Source organism: Cygnus atratus, chromosome 5, assembly GCF_013377495.2.
Source record: "Cygnus atratus isolate AKBS03 ecotype Queensland, Australia chromosome 5, CAtr_DNAZoo_HiC_assembly, whole genome shotgun sequence".
Lineage (NCBI taxonomy): Eukaryota > Metazoa > Chordata > Aves > Anseriformes > Anatidae > Cygnus > Cygnus atratus.
This window is the reverse complement of record NC_066366.1, coordinates 15,392,919-15,419,001: the sequence shown is the minus strand read 5'-3', so window position 1 is coordinate 15,419,001 and position 26,083 is coordinate 15,392,919. Positions and strand designations below refer to the sequence as shown.

Here is a 26,083-nt window from a genome sequence, read left to right as displayed (position 1 = left end):
CATTACTTTTGCCTGCATCAGTATTTTTAGCCCTCTTTTCAAGGCCTTCTTACAGATTTTATTTATTTTTATTTTTTAACTTTCCATGAAATAAAAATTAGGGAGAGACCCCAGCCTTTGACATATTATTTAGTCCCCTGGGTAGCCACCCCTGTATTTGATTCAAGAAGGACAATACACTTACAGAAATTATTTTTGCACTTTGCTGTTTTCATTAGATCTAAGATAAATATTTAGTTGAGAGTCTATCCTTACTGCCATCTGAGATTGCTTAAGACTGCATTAATAAATAACGATTTCTAACTAATGAGAAAGAAGAAGTCTAATCTTCTTTAAAGATCTTGACCATAACAGCTAAACAGCTGATTCCATCTGCATTTTTGAATAAATAGAGAACAAGGGTAAGAGGGAAGGGAAGAGAGTACCATTTGAAAACTCTAAGAGATTTCTTATCTCTCTTAAACAAAACAAAACAAAACACACTACTTCTCATTAAAATGTTAAAAACATCTAAAACCAAAACCAAGTTCTCAAAGATATGAAATACTTAATAGACATTTTTTTGCTAGCAACCTAAACAACATAGTTTTCCTCAGGAAGAAAAAAAAAAAAACAACAAACAAACGTGTATGTATATAATGCACTGACAAATGAGACAAATATATGCACTTGAATGGCTTCTAGTAAGCTATTTAAATTGCTTTTGCAGCAAGATAACTACCTTTCACATTTCCTGAAGTTGCATATTTTGGATAGCTAAACTGATGATATTTTAGAAGGATTTCAAATTAATTCTTTTTGTCATTACCTCTTTGCACACAGTCTGTTTCAAGGAAAAAAGAAACCTTTCAAGCTGTTGAAAGATTACCTTCATTTTAAATTGTCTTACAGTGCTTCCAAAGGTGGTGTCAAACTCTGCTGCATGTGAAGAATTAAGTAGGCTATCCCATCTTCAAAATGCCATTGTCTGATAGGAATGTTTTCTGCTACCCATTTGAGCCCATAAACTCTGCAGAAATGTGTTTTTGTGCATGTGTGATGGCAGGAAAACAATTAGCACTTATGATACTGTTAAAAAGAGAAATATTTTTTTTTTTTTCAGACGACCCAGAAGAATTGTCATCCCTTTGGCAAAGTGAAGTCACTTCTACTAGTGCTATTAGTCATATAAAATTATTTTGTAGGCTTGTCTGCAGCTAGAAGAGACCTTACATATTTACTGGAATGGGCTTAAGGCAAACAGCATTCTCATCATCTTAGAAAGGTCCTTAGCTACTTGAATAAACATCAAGAAGTCAGCATGGTCCAGTGGACAGTGTAAGGGACTGAATGACGAGAAAACTGTTTACTGGGTTTGTTGCTGATTCACTTTCAGGGAATTTTAGCATCTGTGCATACAAATACAGTTCTGTGAGTGACAATATGATACGAACTTAGTATGTGCTATCTATTACATTTGCTTGTACATGTGGGATGTATAATGACAACAGTATTCTGGATGTCCCATTTCATACCATTGTTTTGTATATCTTTCAAAATTTCCACTTTAAAACAAATATTTTACTCATTTTTGTTGCTTGTGTGTCTGAATTTTTTCTAACTGTTAGAAAGAAGTTAGTTAACCCTAACTTCATTTTTAGGGTACATGTGTGTATATGCAGTAAAATTGTCAGAGCTCACCACTAAATTTCCAGATTCCAGTAAGAACATATTAGAGATCCATAGAGCTATATTTTAATAATCTGCAGCTTATTAATTATTGAATCCTAACACTCTTTGCTTTGCCTAAAATGAAGAATTTTTTTCAATCTTTCTATGTTTAGGGGAAGACATTTATATTCATGACAAGGAAATCATGTAATGGTAACTTGCAAAATGTGCAAGGCATAGAAACATGCTGAAGCAGAAAAGGATGTAAACTTGGAGTGATATATGATGTAGGGACAAAAACACTAGAATAAATGAGAGCAACAGATTTATGAATTCAGCCTCTCTGCGCAGGCTTTTGGACAAGTTTGAAGCATGAATCCTCTAATGCAATAACAGCATGATACTCAGTCATACTAAGATGTTCTTCAGTAATGTTTTGTGCTTTCTGAATGTCACTTAGAATCTCAGCAACAGTACAGGTTCATGATCATGACTGCTTAATGAATACCAGTTGTATTTTGCCATGAAGGCCTTTCTACTTACCAAGAATCTTGGTAGTCTGACAACAGCAGCAACAATAACAACGTCAGGTCATTCAAGGTATAGCTTGCACTGCTCACTCCTCCTTGGGACATGGCACTTCATCTGGTCCTTGTGGTGATGCTGAAAGCATAATCTTCTTTCTCTAGACAAAAACAGAGTAAGACAGAAGTCACGTCTCTGCTTGTTACAGGACAAAAGAGCTTTTGGCTGAGGCCCATGAGAAACTAGTTAATTCTGAAAAAAAAAACAACTGCTGTCAAATCTGACTATAGATGTTTCCCACTTCAGTGAGACCTCTCCCTCTAACAAGGTAAGATGCATTCCCTCTAGAACTGGGCTTGTCACTGAAACTCCTGCTGCCTGGGGACCACAGAGAAATCCTCCATCTTAATATTCCCCTGGCCAAAAGAGCTTTTGTCATGGTGCCTGTTGAACCACATTATGTATTATCTACTAAATGCTTACCTACCAGCTAATTTCAGACAAGCTTGGAGTGAGGAACCACTTTTTAGTTAGAAAGAACTGGGAAACTGAAGGAAATGAAGTATTTGAAAGAAAGACAAAGTTCAGAAATGAAATTAAGGATTCAAATTTCTGTTTCCATTTACTAACAAAGTCAGACTTAAGTTATAGATCAATTTTGGCATCCACATACTGTGTTGCTTATATGGTTAGACTGTGAAAACCATGTTTTTAGGCTCAATATTTATTGGTTTTGTCTCTATTGCGCAGTCTCAATTTCTTTCTCCTCATTAGTCTGCCTTTTTTTTTTTTTGAATGCTTTTGCCCTCTTACACTCCTCTGTATCCATCTTAGGCTCATTCCAGCAATAATAAATGGCAGTAAGGTGAAGATATACATAGATAAATAGCCCAGAAGGGACATAATTATTGGAATTAGGGAATGAATTCCCTATGAGTTTTCCCCCACACCTTATTCCCTCAAATGTTTAACATGAGAACTGACAGTAGGAACAGCAAGTGCCTGTCTCAGTAGAGAATATGTTTCAAAATAAAGCTCCTGTGATAGTGAGAGACAGGAAGAGCGGTTGAATTTTCTGAAAAGTGGCTACTCCAATTAGGGCAGGCAAAACAGTGAGACATTCTCAGCAGTTACTGAACTGCTGCAATTTTTGCAGTATATGTTCAGAATCAGCGAATAATGACGTTTTCTCTTTTCTGAAGCAGGGGAGGTCGACCAACCCAGTATCTTTACAGTAAAGTATTTTATAGTGCCACAAGCAAAGCATTTAGAGACCTTGCTCTCTACTTGCATAGGTTACAAACATTTAGCTAAAAGTAAGCCCCTAGTGCAGTGTGTTTTGTAGTATGTAGACAACTTCCAACTAGTTTCTATCAGTTAGTAAAAAAAACAAAGAAAAGGATTGTTACTACTTCTTGCTGTTTGAGTAACCTCTCCCCAAGTCCAATGAAATGGATTGCAACACCACTGGAGTCTGAGAAGCCAGGATTTATTTCTGTTGGAGGTACTCAAAAACCATGATTAAAAAGGACTATTTAGATGGCAACAATAAGAACAAAAAGCTTGTTCACTTGCTAAAGAAGCTAATTATGTTGAGTTTATTTAGTAATTAATCATAAAGGTCAGTAGAAACAAACAAAAACCACCAACCATCTTTCAGCAGTGGTTTTCAAACCCACAATAATTTAAGAAAATCATCAGGAAACACCAAAACTGCTGTACCTGCAGCAGTCATTCATTTTATAAATTTCAAAAAGAATTAGATCAATTTATGCAGATTTTTTTTATTACGCAGTAGGGATGTTCTGTTAGGCACTATATACTGTGAGACCCTGTAAGACCAGCAAAAAATATCTGATCATTAATTTCAAGCCAGATTCATCACTCCTTGAATGAAGTCAGTAAATGCCACTTACAGTATAAAAGATTAAAATTTCAGGTGATCACTGCACATAATATATCTAAATTTAATCTAACAATTGTTAATTCCAGAGAATACTTTTCATATGCTGAACACCTTGCTTAAAATCACAGGTTTCACGCAGCCTATTCGATTGCAGGAAGAGTTCAGAAATAGTCTTTTATTCCCTGGTTCATTTGCACATACCTGAATAGTTTAGGATTTTGCCTAAGAAATATGTTGACATTTGTACACACTTAGCACAGGTGTAGAGTTTTCATTGTATCTGGTTCAAATATTAACTATTAAAATATCGACTAAATGACTTTGTTTCCAATTTACATTTCTGAAATTTATTTCTCAATGTACTTCCTCACATATTCTCATACATTAAACTTTTGCTGTTCCTTTTTCATCTATGACATCTACATGGCCCTTCTCGGTTCAAAACAGAATGTTTTTTTACCCAAATGACTCTTCTTTGTTTGGAATTTCAAATTTTCTTTTGCATCCTTTGTGCTAATCTAAAATTCTACATAGTGACTGGACTATTAATGTCTCTTTAAATCTCTCAGGCTGGAGACAATTTATGTATTACCAAGCACTCCTGGCAGGAGCCTCTGCAGCTGCAGCAGTACAAATTCACTGTGACTTTTTTGCATTTCTAGGATGGAATAAAGTCTCATTTGTTTTCCTACGATGTAAAAATGCTTCCACAGTATTAAAATGAGAGAGAATTATGCAAAGACACTGAGAATGTGAACTTCACCGTGCTTATATTCAGCCCCATTATTGACCCGCTGGAGGAATCTGATCATATCAGCCTCATGTAAAAATATTTTACTGCATATGAAAATATTTATTTGACTCAGTGGAACGTTGTTAAGCTTAATTAATGTGTTGTGAATTTCTGAGACAACAAGTTCTACACAAAAGTGAAAAAATATTTGCTAGAGACTTGTTGCAGGAATACTAGCATTTTTAAAAGATTTTCTGAAATTGTGTGCTGCAGAATTTAAAATACACTGTAATAAGCCATAAGTATTCAAACGATCTTTTTCTTAAAACATTTTCATCACAGACAGTACTGTAAAGTACTGTAGAGATAGCCATACAGATTCATGGACTTAATCAAGAAGAGATGTAAAGATGAGAAATCTAATAATTCTAATTTATAAGTATCAAAAAATGGTTACACCTTGAGCCATTGCCCCAGAGTAGCACTTTCTAGTTAGACTTCTATCTTATTTCCTCTCTGATATGATTCAAATGTAATAATCAAATTCCCCTAAACTCCATGAAGAATCTGTAGAGATGTATTTGGCATAAAAATGACCTACAGGTTCTTCAGCGCTATATAATAATACTGCAAAATGTGAAATGTCAAAAGTAATAGCCATAGTGAAGAATCTAATAGCATCACAGAGGAATTCTCTACATGAAGTGGAAGCATAGAAAACTGTTACATACTTTCCTAACTGTTTAATTTCTCTTTTTTAGTTTTTCCAGCTGAAATCTAAGATATTTTTTGACTTTCCACATTTGAGTACACTGCACAGCAGCATGCAAAGAAGGTGCATGGATTCAGGCTGTTGATTTCTTCTTCTGATTTATGTTAAGATTTTCCCCAAAACAGATCATAAGCTCCCTTTTCTACATGAAGATCTCCTGTTGATAAATTAAGATCCTTCTGGTAGACTTGCTCACACTTAAGAAAAGTCCTGTGCTATATCACTTCAGAGATATTTGGTGATATTACTTCAGAGTACTGAATGGAAATACTGAAGAGTATTTCCTAAGTACTGTGGTACCTTCAAATTAAAGGTTTTCATCCTAAAAGGCTAAGCGGTGTAGGAGACTGAACACTTCAGACATTTCTGCTTCCTTTCATTTGCCCTCTGTGCAACTTAAATGACCCTGAGGCTCCCATCTTTAATTTCTTTTTTCTGATGCTGAAAAATTCTGTAACTACTTTCATAAAGGACAAATTTTTAGGAAGCTAATTGCAATAATTATTTCAGAAGCATCCTATAACAGAGCTACTGTTCTAGTTGATTTAGAGCATGGTAGGATTCACTCATGCAAATTAATTTTGCTGCCGTTCAGGTAATTAGGAGATAAAGAATAATGAATAAATGTGGGAAGATGTCATCTGACAAGAGTCTACAATAAGTAATTGACTTTATAGACATAGGAATAATGATCCTGGGTAGAAAGCATTCTGGAATTCTTTCATATCTGTGTTCTGTTTCTGTGATTAATTTCTAGCAACTGTTTTGAAGTCTGAATTGAATAAACATGCACAGAAAAAACATTCTATGGCTTACATTGATCATTTTTTTAGTAGTTAAGAAAACAGCTCAGTCAACACTGTGTCATTATCTTACAGTAAACAAGAAATTATAACTTTAATTTTGTGTGTGATTTTATCTTCTTTTTGGCCTGACTCTTTCAGAGACATCTAAATCTATAGAACAGAAGAATCAGAAAGTTCAGAGTCCAGGATTCAGAATTTGCCTCCAGTTAATTTTGCTACCTCAGTAGCTTTTGCAAAATAAACTTGAAAATGTCATAAATACAAACTTTTACTGCATCGTTTATAGCTCTGGGCTTATCTCTAAACAGTAATTTACGGTTATAGAAGTAAAGGAAGAGGTAAATTTCAACACGCAGAACTGAGAAGGTATCATAGGTCTTTTGAGAGGATGATGCAAACTTAAGGTTTTCATTTGTATTTAATCTTTACTGTCCCGAATGATGATAAACAAATACACATAAGACCAATGCATCATAAAGAATGCTTGCATTATATCAGCTTGAATTAAATCTTACCTATAATTAGTTTTACAAGCATCATGAATTACAACTGAGATTATTCTCCTCTGGTTTTGGACTAGTGTCAGCTGGCAATTTAAATAGGTCAGAGAATCCCCTTTCAAACTGAAAAATGAAAAAAAAAAAAACAGCCTGCCCCAAAATGTTAACTTTGAGACTTCTTCACAATTTCAAGATTCTGTGAATAGTCTGTGTATTTTGCAGAACTTTTCCAATTTGAACAGAAGATGAGTTAGGGTTCCAAACAGTGACTTGAATATGTTTAAAGATAACCTTTTACGGACAGAGGTCTTTGGTCATTAGGATTCCAGAGAAGAAACAATGACGATAAAAGAATGATTTAGAGTACCAATAGAACAGTTGACTGTACAAATCTCTTGAAGTCAAGATTGATCAAGCAAAAGATTTGTTGTATACAGTTCATCACATCCTCCATGAGGAAATAAAAGGTGCTTCAATCCCACAATCATCCCTTACACTCACTAAACGAATCAGCCAACTGGTAATTGTGACAAGAACAAGGAATGAATTGAGTATTATATGGAAAATAATGAAGAACATTGCATTACTGTTACTGAACACTTTAGATACAAATGTAGAAAACAGGAAATTATTAGCATTTACTCTATGTAACAGACATCTCCTGCTAATATTCTCTTCATTTCACTTAACAGATATGCATAAATTATAGTGGAGAAAATGTACAAGTGAGAAGAATCAGATATGTTCAACTATCTCCACTCTGGAATGCTGTGTAGAATGTAGAGTTTCTCTCTGAACTGAACTTGTTTGTATGGACAGAACTAAGATTTTCCACGTGCATACTCCATGCACAGACTAAGATTCTGATTTGTCAAAGCATTTAAGTTAATGCTTAACTCTAAAAAGGTGCCATGTGTTATATGACATGACAGCTATTTATAAGATAGTAAAAAAGAAGATAACGTGATCTTAAGTATTATAGTGGTGAAATACGAAAAGTGCTAAAAGCCCTTAGTTAGGCTCAATTATTTCATGTCACTCAGGCTATGTTTGACCGACTGTGTTAATCTTTATGCCGTCAACATATTTGTATTTCTCAAGTTTATTAACTATATCAAATAAATTTATGCATTTTTTAGACAACTGGTCCATAATCATAAAATACTTTAAAACACTGATATGAAATATATCTAAACAAAGTTTATGTAAGACATAATTAAAGAAAAAGAAGACAAAAAAAAAACAAAAAGAAAAAGAAAAAACAACCTGCCCTGCTCCCCTCCCGCCTCCCTCTCCAAATAAAACCAAACAGAAAGAAAGCTAAAGAGACTTCCCTAATTGCAACTGCAGGTGTTTTTGTTTTTTCCTATGTGTGTGGGACACTGTATACAGATTTGAAGCCACGTGATTTTTGTAAACATCAGAGAAGTGTTTTTTAGTACTTGTTCATATCTGTACTTAAGAGATAACTGTCTGCATGTGTTTTTCGGTAGTCTTTATAGTCCCAAAATAGGAAATTGAATTATGCCTTCTTTAAAAGTCACTTGTACAATACATGTGCTCACATACTGGAGAGAAGAGTTTTATAAGGCACATAGAATAGATAACCTCCAAGATTTTAAAATTAATTTGTCATCCATCTGTGGAATATATCCCAGATCAGTGAGACAAAAAAATACTTAATTGGCATTGGTAATCTATATTTTCACCACGTCTTTAGTCATTTGAGATGAATGGCTCAATTGGCCGCTTAAAATTATATTAGTAGAAGTAATGCGACAAGAGACTACTAACAAGGCTTATTAATTGTCCCTAAGATTAAGCTTATTGTTGAATAGATTAAAAGAAAAATGACCACCACCTGAGGCAAGCATTACTCTGAACCAATGACTGATTATTTAAGTCAAGGAAGAAGCCATAAAAAAACATCAAGCTTGTCTGCAATAACTTAAGCTAAAGGTTTTAAGGCTTAATATCATGTATTCAGTAGCTTTGGTATTTGTACCTGTGGCGAAATTTTTCAGGGATAGAAAGCATCCGTATTTCTGTGTCATTGCATATATGATGAAGAGATGCTGTTATCTAGAGGAAGACTCAAACAAGCAGATGACTTAGCGAGACTGAAGTCAGGCTGTAGGCACAAATGAGAACAACAGCTGTGTCTGCTCACAGCCTTGCTTTTCTTGTGAGGAAGTGTGCCATAATGTTCTGTACTAACTGGAGTCCTTGCTCAAGTTTGAGCCTCCTGTGGTTCTTTTTCTTTAGTGTAAAGACATGACTGTAGTGGGTTTACATGGCAAGGTTTTGGTAGCAGGGGGCCATAGGGGTGGCTTCTGTGAGAAGAATCTAGAAGCTGCCCCATGTTTGGTAAGGGCCCAGTTGCTGACCAGAGCCGAGCCAATAAGCGATGTTTGCACCTCTGTGAGAGCATATTTAAGATGGAAAAAACCACGCTGTGCCATACAGCAGCTGAGAGAGAGACTGGAGTGAGAAACAGCCTTGCAGGTGCCAAGGTCAGTGAAGAAGGAGGGGGAGAGGTGCTCCAGGCACCGGAGCAGAAGTCCCTGCAGCCTGTGGTGAGGACCATGGTGAAGCAGGCTGTCCCCCTGCGGTCCATGGAGTACCACGGTGGAGCAGGGTTCCACGCTGCAGCCCGTGGAGGAGACCATGGTGGAGCAGGTGGACCAGCACCAACGGAGGCTGTGGCCTGTGGAGGACCCCCGGCCAGAGCAGATTCTGGGCCAGACCTGCAGCCTGTGGAGAGGAGCCCACACAGGAGCGGGTGACCTGGCAGGAGCTGCTGCCCATGGGGGACCCAGGTTGGACCAGTTTGCTCCTGAGGGATGGACCCCATGGTACGGACCCATATCTGGAGCGGTTCTTGAAGAGCTGCTGCCTGTGGGCAGCCCATGCCGGATCAGTTCAGTAAGGACTGTATCCCGTGGGAGGGACCCCACAGCACAGGGGATGAGAGTGATTGAGGAGTGGCGGCGAAGAAGCGCTATAGACTGACCATAACCCCCATTCCCCTGTGCCGCTCGGGGGAAGAAAGTGGAAGAGGGTGGATGGGGGGAAGGTTTTTTTGGTTTCTTTCCTTTGTTTCTCACTTCTCTAGCTTGGTAGTAACAGGCAATAAATCTTACTATCTCCCTATGCTGAGTCTGTTTTGCCCGTCACGATAATTGTTGAGTGATCTCCCCATCCTTATCTCAACCCTTGAGCCCTTTGCATCGTATTTTCTCCCCGTTCCTCTTTGAGGAGGGGGAGTGAGAGAGTGGTTGTGGTGGAGCTCGGCTGCCCACCCGAGTAAAACCACCACAGTGACAAAAGCATGTACAGCCAATGATACACTATTGCTCATGGCTGACATTATATGCCAGAGCCTTCACACCACTGTGGAAGCCAGTAATGTTCCTAAACTTGAATTTGACATGACCTGTGGTGAGCATGTTTTTTTGGCAACAGGAAACAGCACCAAGACTGTGGTCCCTTGAAGTACTGCTCCTAGCCTACTGACAAGCTATTTTTTTCTATCTTTCTTTTCTTAAGTTCCAGACGTTGCTAGTAATTCAATCACTGGTTCAGGAAATCAAACATCAGATAATTCTGATGAGGCAAATTGTGAAAGAAACCAAAGATGAAAATATTAAGTAATTAAAATGTAGAATTGATCAGTTGATTTAAATGCTGTCCTGTAAGTAGGATTTTATACCCTTTCAAGGGGAAATTGATACTCCTCTGTAAAATTAATATAATTATATCATTTCTCAGATCAGCCGAGAATATTGCTGGCTGATCTAGGACAGCTGCCTTTCACTTCTTCTCTCAGCTGTGACATGGTAGCCTTATTAAGTTAGCGACACTAAGGAGCAGTCTCAGAAAACTGGTCACATCACCCCCCATAAAATAAAATTATTTCATTAGTTAAGGCCTGACTCTCAACTTTCTGAAATCAGTCCAAATTCTTCCATTGATTTCAGTGCCTATTAAAAGTTTTTGAGACGTGCTAATCCAAATGCAGCTCTTAGTTCAAACTAAACATCTCTATAATACATAAATATCAAATACAATGATTATGCATAGAGAAATGCAAAATTACTCTTTGCAATTTTGTTTTTACTGGGCAAAAGTTAGAAAAAGTGAAAAAGACAAGGTCAAAAAATCTATATCCAACTGTCCGACTATTTTGTCATTAATTTTCATCTGACATGCAGGAAACAACTTCTCTGATTTTGTTTCTGCAACTGAGTTTTTTGTGAAGATAGAGTGCAGCACCAATATTGCTCCAAATATTTGCTCTTTTTTGCAAGAAAGAGGTACTGTATCGGTGAAAATTCTTCGACTCAAGCTCTGCTTAAATCACCAGCAAAGTGCAGATTTATGATGAATGATTTACAACACTTCCTTCTAGGGAGAAATAAAACGGTGTACAACTCATGCTGCCACAACATATCATTCTTGGAACATAGAAAACGAGTTTCTCAAAAGGTGATCAAGATGATTTTACCTTCACATATGCTAGGAAATGTACAGAACAAGAAAAGCATTCGGAGACCATGTTACTTTTGAACAAAGAGTAGAAAAGGTCCACTGACATGTGGACCTTCCACTTACTATCCAATCAAACTGATTTTTGTGCAGTTAATGCTCTTATCTTTTTCAATGTAAAGACAAGAAGGAGCTGAGACAGGAAACTGAGACAGGAAGTAGTGAGAGGTGGTAGAGATGAAAGGGACAGATGAGCCACAAACAATGAAATCTTTAAGTACGGTAAAGATATCCAGAGCAAAATGTGGATTTCAGAATTTCAGGACAGTGGTTTTTTTTTTTTTTTTTTTTTTGTGGTTCTGTGTGGACCCAGGAGTTTGACTTGATGATGCTTGTGGGTCCATTCCAACTCAGGAAGGATATTTGGAATCATATTCTATGATTTTACGATCATGAGATCCAGAGAAAGACAATGTGTATGGAATAAATCAGTGCGCTGATAGGATCCAAGTACCACTGGTTAGTTTATGATGAGTGCACAAAGTATTAGAAGAGAAAAAAAAAAGGAAGGGTAATCTGTAGCTTGATAGTGAAATGAATAGAAGGTAATGAACTTGTCTGAGGCATTGGGTCACAGCTGTTGAAAGAGTAATGGCTTTTTGCATTTAAATTTTATTTTATTTCTGTGCTATAAATGTAATCCTTAGCTGAGCTTATAGAGTAGCTTCAATATTTGATCTAAAGATTTTGGCACTAACAGAAAAGAAATGTTCACTTTCACTCCTGTGGACTTACTTTATGGACTTTACAGACATTTAAATTGGTGAGAAAGTAATTTCTGCCAGGACATGATACATTATAACCTATGTATTCCTTGCTATGGGGCTGAAAGGAGCTCCCAGATAAATTTCTAGGTCATCCTTTTACTTCTACGGGCTTTGAGACAGGCTTAATATAACTAAACCATGACTAAAAGGATGTTTGCCAAATTTGTCTTTTTAAAATCTCTGTGAGGTGTGGGTTACAGTGTTTTGAAACTGTTTTGAGAAGCAGAAATGCTTTCTTCAAATCTAATCTAAATTCCACTTTTTATAAATGAAGTCAACTTCCATTTGTTATATTCTAGTTTGAAAACAGGTGATTGGCGTTCTCTTTGTAAAAAAGCTTTTAACATTACGTTAAAGAAACAGAAAACAACAGTAGGATTCAAAGCATGGAACAGTTCCCATTGAAGGAGAAAGCAAGTTACTTAAGAGTGACAAACGATTTGGGGAAGATGCCCTGACACTTAGGAATGCTCTTTTTGGAGGTTGGAGGAAGACCTGCTCTCTTCCTCTTCTCTTTGATATTGCAGCACAGTCTCTCTCATGGGCTGGAGGCAGCTGCTCACTGAAACTCAACCTTGCTCTAAAATAAATCCATTTTGTGGACTGACCAAGAATAAATATCTTCATTTACTATTAGAAGCAGTCTGTTTTAATTTGTAATTGAGATATTTTCAGTTGATCCTTTAAGAAATGGGAAAATCAGTTTTGAAAAATGGTAACAAGCAATAGCATGTTTGACTCTTTCACTCATAAAGTGGTAATACAGATCTGCCTATATCCCTTCAGGTCCAAGTGGTTTCTAAAGGATCTGTTGAAGCCTTAATCTTCTGAACTGTATTTAATGTTGTATTGAAATTAGTTTTAGCATTCTTAAAATTAGCAATAAGCAAGATCAGTCCAAAAGGATCAAGCATTCACTTAGAAGTTAAATCATCTTAAAATGCATGGAACATTTTATCTACAGGAGTTCCAGGAAAAGATGATATTGAAAAAAATAAATAGCTCCTTAGGAAATCCTGAAACAAAAACATTTTCCAGGTTTCCTCTAAACAGTTAAAAAGCACAGCATAATATAAGACCTCACCTCTTGATATACATATCTGAATCAGAAAATAAAATTTATAGACCTTGACGGCTACTAAGCTTGTTTGTACATAAAGACAATCCTGACCTGTATGATATACCATTTTACCACATGGCATATTTATCCAATTTTGTTTAAATCAATGATTTACCACAGCTCTTGTAGTAAACATAACCTTACTTCTTTTTCTAAAAAGCTAATTAGGTGACAATCTTAATCCATCTTAAAAGTACCTTCATTATCTCAAGTCAATTACTGGTTGATTTATCAATTACTTTTGTCACTGATGGTTCCAGAAGCATTCTGCATTGCAATGTGGTTCAATTTAATCACATCAGAGTCTATTAGTACAGGCTTTAAGGCACTCAGAGAAATCTCTGGTGGTTAATAATAATAAACTATATTCAGGTCAAAATTTGAAAATATAAATTAGGAATTTCAAATGTCAATACTACAAAGCACAAGAGTATAGTGAAATATATATTCTGATGTTGATATACTTATGTTTCAGTTCTTACTTATTGCATTTTGATATGCTTTTCACTCTTTTAATACTCTGCAATGTTGTATATTGTTGAGCATCAAACAAGATGAAACTACATAATAAGACTGAGTTTTCAAAAAAGTTTGCAGACTCATAAAAATACTAGGGAAAAAATAATTATATGGGATACATTTATTAACATCATACATTCCTTTAAGAAAAATCATGCTTAAATAAATTTCAGACAGCCTGATTATTTACACAACATTATTTTTGCTTCTCTCTCCCAAAACATGAGTTCATCAACATACAAAACTGAGTATCTCATGGCTAATTTCAGAAGAATCTAGTAGGTGCTAAAAACCTGGTATTGTTCTATGAGTTTCATCTGCACAGATCATTTCGGTAGGTTTCTCAAAGCAAGCTCGAGTGGAAAACCAACTTATTCAAGTGAATGTCCATGCATGTTACTTAGAGATTCCTGCTATCCAGCTCCAGTTGGGTCTAGTGGTTTTACACTTAGATCTCAACTAAAGAACTTGCAGAAGCAATTCAGAGGCTCATCTCAATAATGGAGTGTTTGAAGCATTCTCAAGGATTATTTTCCTATTTCTGAATTACAGATCTTATCCACAGCTTCCAAGTTCACATTTTATTAATTGTTTTCTGTATGGGCTCCAAGAATAAGAAATGTTCTTGGCAATGGTTCATTGTTGAGCGAACATTGCATGGATTTCCTTTTATTTGAGTGGATGAAGATTACGTTGAAATATGCAAACACTAAGATTTCTGGTGTTTTAAATTTTGTAGTTAAGGCCTTGTTGTGGTTTAGCCCGGCTGGCAGTCAAACACCACACAGCCGTTCGCTCACCCTCCCCCCTCCCTCTCCGGGATGGGGGAGAGAAACGGGAAAGTGAAGCCTGTGAGTTGAGATAAAGACAGTTTATTAAGACAGGGAAAAGAATAACAATAATAACAATAATAACAATAATAACAATAATAACAATAATAACAATAATAGTATTAATAGTAATAATGTGTACGAAATAAGTGATGCACAATGCAATTGCTCACCACCCGTTGACCGATGCCCAGCCTATCCCCGAGCAGCCGGCCCCCCACCCTGGCTAGCCACCCCTATATATTGTTCAGCATGACGTCAGATGGTATGGAATACCCCTTTGGCCAGTTTGGGTCAGCTGTCCTGGGTCTGTCCCCTCCCAGCTCCTGCTGCACCCCTAGCCTGCTCGCTAGCAGGACAGAGCGAGAAGCTGAAAAGTCCTTGGCTTGGTGTAAGCACTGCTCTACAACAATTAAAACATCAGCATGTTATCAGCGCTCTTCTCACTCTAATCCCAAACATAGCACCCTGCCAGCTACTAGGAGGAAAATTAACTCTGTCCTACCTGAAACCAGGACAGGCCTAGAGATACTAAATCAGCTCTTAGTAACACAGCTTGGAATAGGCCTGGCTGTGGGACAAATTAAGCCCCAGCTCCACTTCAATCCTACTTGTAAGAAGGCAGATGTCCTCTCATCACTTCTTCCCCAGCCCCGCACTTAAATTTGGTTCTTTTACAAGCTAATCCATTCTTTTGTGAAGAACTCTGTATGGCTTTTAGTAATAACAAGACTGGAGTCAGCTAAGAGGAAAAGAAATGGGAAAAGCAGAGGCAAGAGATCCATCTTGCTTTCCACAGCTTTCTGCTGTTAACATGTTTCCATAAACTGATTAATCATAAATTATTAATGTCAGCCTCACTGAGATAGAGTGTATCTCCTTTATTGAAATCTGTCTCCCAGGCATTCTGGCAGTGTTTTTGACTGATAAGCCAATAGTACCGCTATTTGCATAATTGTGCTGGCACCTGGCTGCATAGCTAACTTACTGTAGTGTTGACACAATGGCATATGATATATTTGTGCCTGGCATAATCTTGATGGCCCACAAACAGTACTTTTGGATGAGAAGATTATAAATAAATCACAGTTTTAAGTTATAACTCTTTTTTGTTGTTAACACTTAGTTTTCATGATATGCCATCTAGAAGGAAGGAAGTTCCTTTTGGTGCATGTGAAACAGGTGCAGAATGTGTTATGCTAGGAAAGTAGCTGTAGAGAAGAGTAAATACAGCAAAACAAACCACTCTGTTTTTATCATACCAGGATATTACTACCTTTTTTTTTTTTTTTTTTAATTATGTTCATAGATACAAGCACTGTAGAAACACTAGTTAAATTCTTGGCAACACTGAATCATTATTATTTGAATTCTGTCTGAAGACCATTACTTCATTTTGCTTGAGTTTTCATACAAATTGAAGGTGCTTTTACAATAGCCAGAGCTTTACAGAAGATGGATCCTTCCTATTTCTCATGCAGACAGGCTGTCTTCGATAGAAGGATTCTTAAAGATGAAATAGTAGAGCTAGTCATAACTAAGTAATATTTTTGGCCAGAAAGTGAGATTTTAATGAAAATCTTTAAAAATCTATTAGATGGTGGAAATTATGACAAAAATGCTTGCAAAGGTTAAGAATGACTCAAAGCCAGTATATTTTTTGGCATTAACTTCTATTTATTTATTTCTAGTACTTCTTCCTGAGCTGGTCTCTCTATTTTATCCTGCTGTGTATATTCTAATTGTCCAAGGGAAGGTATTTCAGTTTAGTCATTTACCTAGTCTCTCCAAGATAGGACACATTTTATGTACGTTCAGCAGATCAAAACCAGATGACTTGCATCGGAAATTTTAACAAGTTCTTTTAAACATGAGGCATGGAAACTATTGTTCTTCTCCACTTCCTACACTAATTTCACGCTGCTAATCACATCAGCATCTTGTAGCTGTGAAGCTTGTATGCTCCTCCCCTGCTGCAAAATGAAAGTGGTGCTGTAAAACTGTGACTCCTATGCCCAGTCCCAGTCCATTTCATTTGGCTATAACTTGGTCACCCATCTGAGAAAATTTCAAAGATACGATCTCCCACAGGAACCAGATGGGGCAATTCAGCAGCAAAACAGAACATAGAAAGGTTTAAATAGAAAGCAGCCTTGCAGCATAAAGAGCCTGAAATGAAAGTCAGGAAACAAAATGAAAACCATTTTACCTGGTGCAGGGAAATTGTCTTCAAACGAATATTACTTGCATCTGTTTACTCCCCCAGGTAAAACCAGTGGTGGTGAGAACATGGCAAGAGCTGTATCTGCTAATAGCCCAAGAAGCTTTGTAGAAGTGGACCACTGCCTAGACCTGTAGACTCCTTCAATGACTTGTTTCATTATTTCATTTCTAGAAAGTCCCTCACTAGCAGATACACACAATGTCCTGTCTCTGTAAAACTGTCTCCAATTCTTTTGGATAATTTTGAAGACGTTAAACTGACTTTGCAAAATATTCTAGTAAGTTAGGGAGAAGTGGTACAATGTTTGAAGTTCTACTGCTATTGGCTCCAGACTTTGACTCAAAATGCTCAAAAAAAAGCTCTCAGACATTCTACTGTTAATTGTAAACAAGCGTCAGGTGAGTCTGCATTACTGTTTATGCCTGTCCAAGCTATTGTTTTGTAGCGAAAAGACATGACATTTGGGAATCATCTATAAACTTTAAAAAGGGAGCTATTAATGGGTACTAGGCTTTCCAGGGTAGATTAAAAGTAAGTTAAATTAACACAAAACAAAGAATCATACATACATTATTGACTCTTGTAGGTGAATTTAATTTACAAACATACAACACATCTGAATAAATGCTTTGGTGCACTATGAATTCCATCAATATCTCATTGCTGTGACCATTGAAGATTACATACAGAGGCAATATTATTCCCCTAGTAACCATTTAAATGCATATTAGTTATTTCTCTCTTTTGTGTTGGCAAAGAAGAGGCAGAAATGCAGCTACTGAAAGGCTGGAGAGGAAAAATGAATGATTTTAAACAAGCAAGTTTTACTAGATACCTCATTGGTTGATTTTTTTCAGGCTTTGCACTTGAAATAGGTATGTGTAAGTATATACATACATTCCAATTTGTACATATGAATCGCCTATATATACACATGCAAAATTCAAATATAAAAGTCTTTTTTGTCAACATAAATGCATGCTAGTATTTTGACCTTGTCATATAGGACAGATGCTTATAGGACAGAAGAATAAGTACCAGCTGTTCATGGAGATCATATATTTATATCTTAGTGTAATAAAGTTATTCAAATGTGCTGCTGCTTTTTTAAACTATTATTCTTTTTAACCTCTTTTAAACATTAGGCCCATGCATACCTTCTCTTCTACAACATACAAAGCCTATTAATTCTGTCCTTCAGTGAAAAATCCCTTTGATTCCAACTGCTGCTCTGTTATGACTTTGGTCTTATCTATGCTCATTTTTAGACCAACCCTTAAGCTTTCTCATGGAAATATTTTAATCATGATCTTCCCTGCCTGTGAGATATCAAACCTTCACAGCACGGATTTTATATTCCTCAGTAGGCATTGAGAATTCTCAAAATTTTATTTTCATTTAAACTATGGTTAATTCTACTGCTTTTCAAGGTGCTTGCAGACTCAAATTTCTCATATGCATGAACAGCTATTTGTGTAGAGTGAGACAACTCTTGGTGGAATTTCTTCCTGGCAAAACTTTTCAGCATATAGCTATTATTCTCTTTTGGAGAATTTCTTTTGTAATATATAGGAAGGATGATGAAATGAAGAAAGCAACATCATTTGGACTGAAGACTTTTACAAAACAAATACAAAGTAAACATTTTTCTTATGCCTTCTATCAAAGGTATGAAGTGAGATTTCTTTGTGTGCGTCAATTTGCAACTGTAAGAGTAGGTAGGTAAGGTTGTTTTCTGCTGAGCACTTCTTAGGTTTTCTACTGAGACTTAGCAAAATCTTGACTATATTTGACGCAGATATCTGTCAACCAGGAAGTGCTCTAACATTGACTCTCAGAGTTAATAAGTGAAATTCCTGTCTTTTTTAGTATCTGAGAGATCATGGTCATTTTCAATTTTTTGCAGTAACAATCTGGAAGGACATAGACTTCTACTCCTTTGCATGTCCAGAAGCACTTCTACTTTAACAAAGCTGGATATCTTAGCACCTAACTCATGCTTAAATCCAATTCAGACTAACAAGACAGGTCCTGCCCTGTACCAAGCCTGAAGTTCCTATATGAAAGATGTATGGTTTGAGCACAATGAATATATGCTGTCAGCACTAATCAGACAAAAACATAGCTTTACATCGAGGTCATAGCATTTTCTCCTTAACCAACTAGAACACAAGCTCAGAAGATGGGATACATTTGTGCACACCATATCTTGACAACTTCAAAACAGTGTCCTAACAATCACCCTGGAGATGCCCTGGAGCACTCTCTACCCTTCTGCTTCAAGCATGTCCTTGAACAGTTGTAATAGTCTGATTCCCACAAGGCCAGAATTAACCTGAATTTTAATATACAGTCAGCTGGTTTTAAACATAGCTTCATGACCATGTGGCATGAGTATATCTACATGATAGAAAAATAAAGTTTCCAAGCACCAAGACTTGCTTTAATGAAAGTTACACGACGTACTGTTACTTTATACCAGGTTGAACAGCATCTTATTATGAGAAACAAATGACATCAATTCACATGAAGTTAACAGCATTTCATTTTATGTTTAAAGAGATTTTCTTTGTCATTGCTTTCAATTTCCAAATGACAAAACTGGGAAAACACAGCAAGTGAATCTCAAAATCTGCTGAAGAAACATTCCTGATAATCCTTAATTGAGACAAAACCAATATATTCTATGTGAAGTTGTTCTGGGACAGTTAAAAATGGAGGTTATAGGCCTTTAGGAATGCCCTTCAGAAACAAAGAAATCCTTGTAAAACTTTTATTGTTAGCACAGTGTACAAAATGATTACAGAGGTGAATGTTTTCCTTTAGGACACCTGGGAGTCTGATGGGAAGTGAAAGGCCATTTACTTGCCCTTCCAGATGCAGAGGTAAGATAGCAGGGTGGTAGGATACTCAGACAAGAGACCACAAAACTATGAGTCTGGAAATTACATGATATCGACTTTTAGTTTTAGCACTTTCATCAAGTGCTTCAGCTTTACACTAGCTGTAAAAACAAACTCTGAATTCTGTGTAAACATAATATGAATAATGATCAGACCATTATTGAAACTAAAAATAGGCCTAAAAAGGCCTGTTTGCTCATCAGTCCGTACCCAATATTGTAGAAAAAAACTTGGGAAGTAGGTTTTAGAAATTAAAAGACGAAGCTAGCTGCAGACCTTTGAGTCAAGTGTTGATATTAAAATCCTTATTCTCAGCAGAGGGACTACTTAAACAAGAGAGAGATGTTACTTTTAAACAGAAAGTTGACAGAAAGAAACTGAAATTTCAAATGAAAGTGAAAAGGACTGTGAAAACGGAAAGGTTATGAGCCAAGTGTGTATGCTTTGGAAACAATCAAAACTAACACAATTATCATGCTCAGCCACAGTCGTCCTACCTATGAAAATACATGCTTCATTGTGTCTTAGGATACCTTGAAAAATGAAGGTTAACTTAGCAATATTTACATTTAGTGAAAGACATTTAGCTTGATTCCAATAAAATAAGAAAATGGCACTTGTCAATAATACTTCTTTAATAATAGAGGCTATTAAAATCGAAGAGAAAAACACATTCTGCATATCTGGTCTGTAGAAATTTACCACAAAATGAGATTGAGGGCAATGGTTAAAATGCATATAAATAAAGAAGAAAATAATTATTTCAAGGGAATTGTCAAAAATATGCATTTTCAAAAAATGTAAGGAATTATACCCACTGCTTCTTAACACTGAGTTCCTTGAGACTTCCTCTTCAGAATCAAGATACTATCCATACTATATTGTTTTACTGTATCAGAAGAAATATAAGTTTAAAGTATTTGCTGTTCCCCATTGGATTTGGACTATGATGAAAGAAATACTGGAATTATGAAGGAAATTAGTGTACCATATTAAAGGTCACAAGACTGTGAAAGCTGATATTACTGTATAGGGAGGAGACACCTTGATCTACAATAAAGCTACTCAGTAGGATAAGCAAAAAATATAACACACTTGTATACCATGAAAACTGCATTGGAGATTTTAAACTAATGGAACAGAACTTCAATCAAACATTAAACGTTCCTTTCAATCACACCAAATCCAGTGTTTGAGCAATGGCTTTGTCTTTGCTTGAATCTATGATAGCTATTTAAAAGACTCACAATGAATATTATTAGTCTACTTTTCAGTCTAGCTTTTAAACATTTTTCAGGAAAACAAAAAAAAATCCAGCTGTGCTGCACAAAAATGTAATGTCAAAAACGTAGCAGCCTATTTATATCATAACTTGCTTGTTTCTCTCTTTTAATAGGTACACCACACCACATAATCTAAAAAATTGATTACAAAATGACTCTTAATGTGCTTGCTTCTTTTTAGAAAAGTATTTTCAAAGTCATAGTAAAAAGAGATTGGTCCCATTTACATATGATAAAATAAGGCAGATAGGGTGCATGCTTGGTCCTGTATCATATAATGCATAAAAATGAGATAGCATAATACAAACATTAAAATGTCCTTCATGTGCTCCTTTGTGTGCTCTGACCAGGGACAACCAGAGATTTAGGCATTAAAATCCCATTATGAGACAAGAATTCAGAATTTTTGCTCTCGTTTTCTTTACGCAAATCAATAAAAAAAATGACTAGGCTGGATGGCTGCAAGGAAATTCTTGGAATTACAAATGAACTTCATCAAACCTGCTACCACTGGGGGAAAGGCAATGTCAAGGTCAGAATGGGAAGAAAATAAGTGTGTAGTAGCAGATTGTCACAGCATCACACTCAAGAGGATATATATATTTGGCTACCATGTCAGAGAAAAATGATAGGACTTTGCACTGACGAATGGGTTCCTTTAAACCACAGATTACTTATTGTCTGCACCACTTTTATGAATCAAAATTCATGTGATAAAGACCCTAAAAGAATGCAACACAAAAGACAACAGTTAGGTTCATCACTCTGTGTTTGCTCTTTGTCCTTGTTGGTGTTTCCTGACAATTTCTTATCTGTAAGAAAGCTTTTCTCATTTCTTTGGATTTTGCTTTTCCTTCAAGTTCTAATATATTTTCCAGATGAACTAAAATGGCAGCTGCACTAACGTGAGAACAGTACGTTTAAAATAAATGTTTTTTAAACAATTCTTCAGTTCAAAATTAAAATCCACTCTAATGTTACTATTTGTAGCAGGAATTTTTTCAAGACAAAAGTTGACATTTCATTGATATTTTGCTTTAATATTGAGTGCATAGGTTTTCATGGTACTAATACACTTTCCTAACATGGCACGGATGGATCGAAGCCTACAAATAGATCTCAATAGAATTAAAATTTATTCCCCTTGCATCTCTCTTTAGAAACATTTAACATTTTACATAGGACACCCTGGGTAGTATGAGGAGCCACATTACCTTTCAAGAAGTGGCAACAGACATTAGTGTCTTTTCACTATGAAAGAGGATGCATAACCCAGCCATGCCTATCACAAGCTGCAAGAAATGAATTCATTGCATGTAGCCAGATGCAGTGTGCTGACAGGGTATGACGCAACGCGATGGGGAAAAACATTAAGGAACTCCTGAAAAAAGCTGATCCCATTATTATAATAAACTACCTACCCTGAAACCTGCTTCCCGAGCATTCTTATATTAACTCAGATAGGAGGACCTTCAGGATCATATCTACACCAAACTATTCTGATAACCTACAAACCATGCACAGGTTAAATCACTTTTGCTTTTCAGAAAATATTTGGATATAAAGTGATCCTGGTGAAAGTAAAAGTTTTTACTTGCCTTATGCCCAGTTGTTAAAACAAACAAAAAGAGAATGCACAACTCCAGAAGGTCCCTCAGTCTCAAAGATGTTTCTTCCAGTTCATAGTATAATGGGATGGTAGCAGCACTAAATATTATTATCTGGACTTCAAAGATTTAAAAAAAAATCATGCCCAAAGTTTAAGCTAATGAGAGGAAGCAACCAGTCTAGGAAGTTGCGTCGGTACTTCTATTTCCTCTTCTATAAGACAAAATTTGTTGCAGGCTGTACAACAGAAGAGTTCATTTTTTCTGATTACTTGCAAACATTTGCCTTAGTGGGAGATGTATGAAGAAACAGCTCAGATTTCATAATGAAATTTTACATTGGAGAAGCTTCCCTAGTAGCTAGTATGCTACAGGATGGACAGCAATCTCCCGTGATCAGGAGCTTCACTCCAAAGGTCTGTATAGGCACTGTTGGGATATACCTCACAAACCTATTTAACAAAAGTACTGGGACTGCTCTTACTGCCTGATAAGTAAGACACACAGTGTCCAGAAAGCTCTTAATCTCCAGCAATATTTTCTGCCAGACATTGTTTCACAGACACTTCTTTTCCAACCCATTACCTGCAGGCAAATATTGACAGCCAAGCATGGTACCTGCAGTTTGACTGAAAACAAATCACACTTGCATTTTATCTGTACTCCCTTTCCACTGTTCAGGCTTTAAAGCCAAGCTGATTTTCATGTGCACCCATTAATTAAGCAAAGACTTCTGCTGGTCTTGTGCAGATCTCCTCTTTCTAGTTTAGCAACTTTCCAGTAGACTACAAGAAGTTATCTATATTTATAAATACAGATATTTAGAGGGGATTTAATTTAGTCTCTGCTTTTAAACTATGACAAGCCTTTTTATGCACACTGATATTCATACACCACATTGCAGGTGTGTTATCGGAAGATAGCACATAGGGAAAATATATATCCAAAGAGAAAAATATTTACTCTCACTTTCAGTGATGAAAATCAGTTTTTCCTTTCTTCCCAGTATCAAATTGTCATTTTAAACTACCTGCTAAATTAGTTTACATACTAATACTCTATATGCAGTAGTATTAAATTCTATACTGAGAAAAAATAGCAAATTTTAAATGTGACTTGACATTGAAAATCTGAAGTTTATTTCAAAATTATTGCACTTGATACTATTATAATATGTTGTAATCTATGCATTGTTGTAAAGATTTCTGTTCTTAATGTTAGATTTTATGTCTTGTCTTCACAAAGTAGAGAAGAGCATCATTTGGGGATATGAAATGTTATTCTCCCTTCAATTCTATAATGGTGCCTTTTTCAATGGAAAGGGTTCATACATATTTTGAAATAGGGGATTTATCAGAAGATATACTGAACAGATCTGTGCAAATGGAATATCAAGAACTTTTCCAAGGTAGTTTCATTCACATATTGAAATTAATGCAGGGGATGATGCTTGAATACTACTTTTTAGGGAATACAAACCAAAGGAAGCAGATCATGAGACTGACCTTGGAAAACGGAGAAGACATGTCAGGATACCGTGATGAAATTGGTAACCCAACAAAGAGAAAGATGGATTGAACATTTTAGGCAGGGAAGTAAATAATGTTAACAAGTTTTATTTTCCCATCCTGTTACTGTAAGTTGCCTGACTAAATCAAAATGGTTTAAAAAAAGAAAAAAAATAAAAGTCTTCTCTCATAGACGCCACGAATTGGGTCTGTACCGGGAATTCATATTCTTTTGGATTTCCTAAACTTAGAAGAATGAGTTTTGCAGAAGCACAACCTCGTTACTTAATTTTTTTCACAACAATATGTAATATTTTTCCACATTAATTATCATAACAAAGTGGTTGGGAAAACACTAGGACTAATAGGGTTCAATACTTTATATATAGGTCACAGGGAGGGTTAATGGAGACAGACACACTGAGCTGTTCTGCATATTTGGAGTGGCTTCACACTGATCATACTCTTCACTGGGGTACCCTTCTCTTGATCTGCTCCATTAGGAACACTGTATGTGAAGTTGGTGAGACGTTATCTGAGCAACTCTGGCCTAGTGTTCACTCAGGATGGATTCATCTTTGTTCATTTGCAATACCAAACACAGAACTTTTAAAATAAGTTCTGTTACATTATGGTGTTAATAAAGTCTCCTTGTTCCACTGAACACAGAACATCCTCTATATCACATCAAAACTGATATATCCCTACAAACTATTTCTGATGCAGTAAATACCAATTTCTACAAAACCTCAAAAAAAAAAATCCAGTTTGAGCCACTCATTAAAATTAAGTACACCAGCTTCTATGTAGTAGACTACTTTTTTTAAAAAAAAAAAAAAAAAAAAAGCTGAAACTCTACAAGCTGCAATGCTGCTGGTTAAATGTGACCTTTGTTTTTCTTACTTGCTATCAGAGCAGTTGCAGAAACTGGAGGCTCTAAAAACATCCTTATGTGGTTTTACTTGGTGCAGTAAAATGATTTCAGAAGGATATTTGGAGGAAAAAAACATCTCTACCTTGAACTCTTTCCTAGTATTCCTACTGAGATTTATATGCTATGAAGCAAGGACTCTCATCTACTGAGATATTACTCACCCTTCTTAGTCTACATTAGAAGTAAAGTTCTGATTTTAAGATTTTTATTTCCCTCTCACTTTTCCAAGGAGAGATTTCTTATTTCTAACAGTTTGTATGCTAGTCAAGAAATGTAAAACGTTCATCAGTGACTTGTAACTTTTCTGTTTCAACAGTTCCTGTACATTGCATGTCAAGGACAAAAAAGGTTTCATATATACATTACATCTGAATCTCATCTAAAGCACCTAAAACATACTGAACACTCTTGGAAGGCACTGACAACAGTTAATAAACTATATGCAAAGCTTGACGCATTTTTGTTTTAGTTAAATCTCTATGATGGTTTTAATTGGTTAGATATATACTTAGGAGAAACAAAAGTAAGAATTATCAAGTAGGAAACAGACTTTCAGGCATATTAATCATCCTCAGAATGATCTGTTGTCATTTGATCTACAGCAAGCAGGTATTGCTAAAAAAAGATTCAAAGACTGGCACAGAAGAAAACCTGGAATATTTTTCTCTTGGTCTTAAGATAAAAATTGTAATGTTATCTGAAGAGCAGCCTGTGACACTTTCCTGAAAGTGAATTATCTCCAAAGCATACTTTAAATTTGGATATGGAAGTACTGAAGGAAATTGGAATTCCATAATGTTCAGGTGGGAATCTGATCTTTAGATATACTTTTATTCTGCTTTTTAAAAATGTAATTGTATTGTAAACCCCAAGAGCATGGTGGTAGAAGTAAAAGGGTATCCAGAAGTTTACTTGCCAAAAGATGCTTTTGTGTTAATTTCCATTTTT

At 36.0% G+C, this 26,083-nt stretch overlaps 1 long non-coding RNA gene across 1 annotated transcript in view; it reads right to left on the bottom strand.

The window, feature by feature from the left end:
- LOC118250830 (uncharacterized) overlaps positions 1-26,083 on the bottom strand; it is a 180,541-nt gene that overhangs the window by 108,978 nt on the left and 45,480 nt on the right. The window contains exon 2 of the long non-coding RNA XR_004779570.1: positions 2,194-2,335. This is a non-coding gene — a long non-coding RNA (uncharacterized LOC118250830). The remainder of the gene's footprint in view (positions 1-2,193; positions 2,336-26,083) is intronic.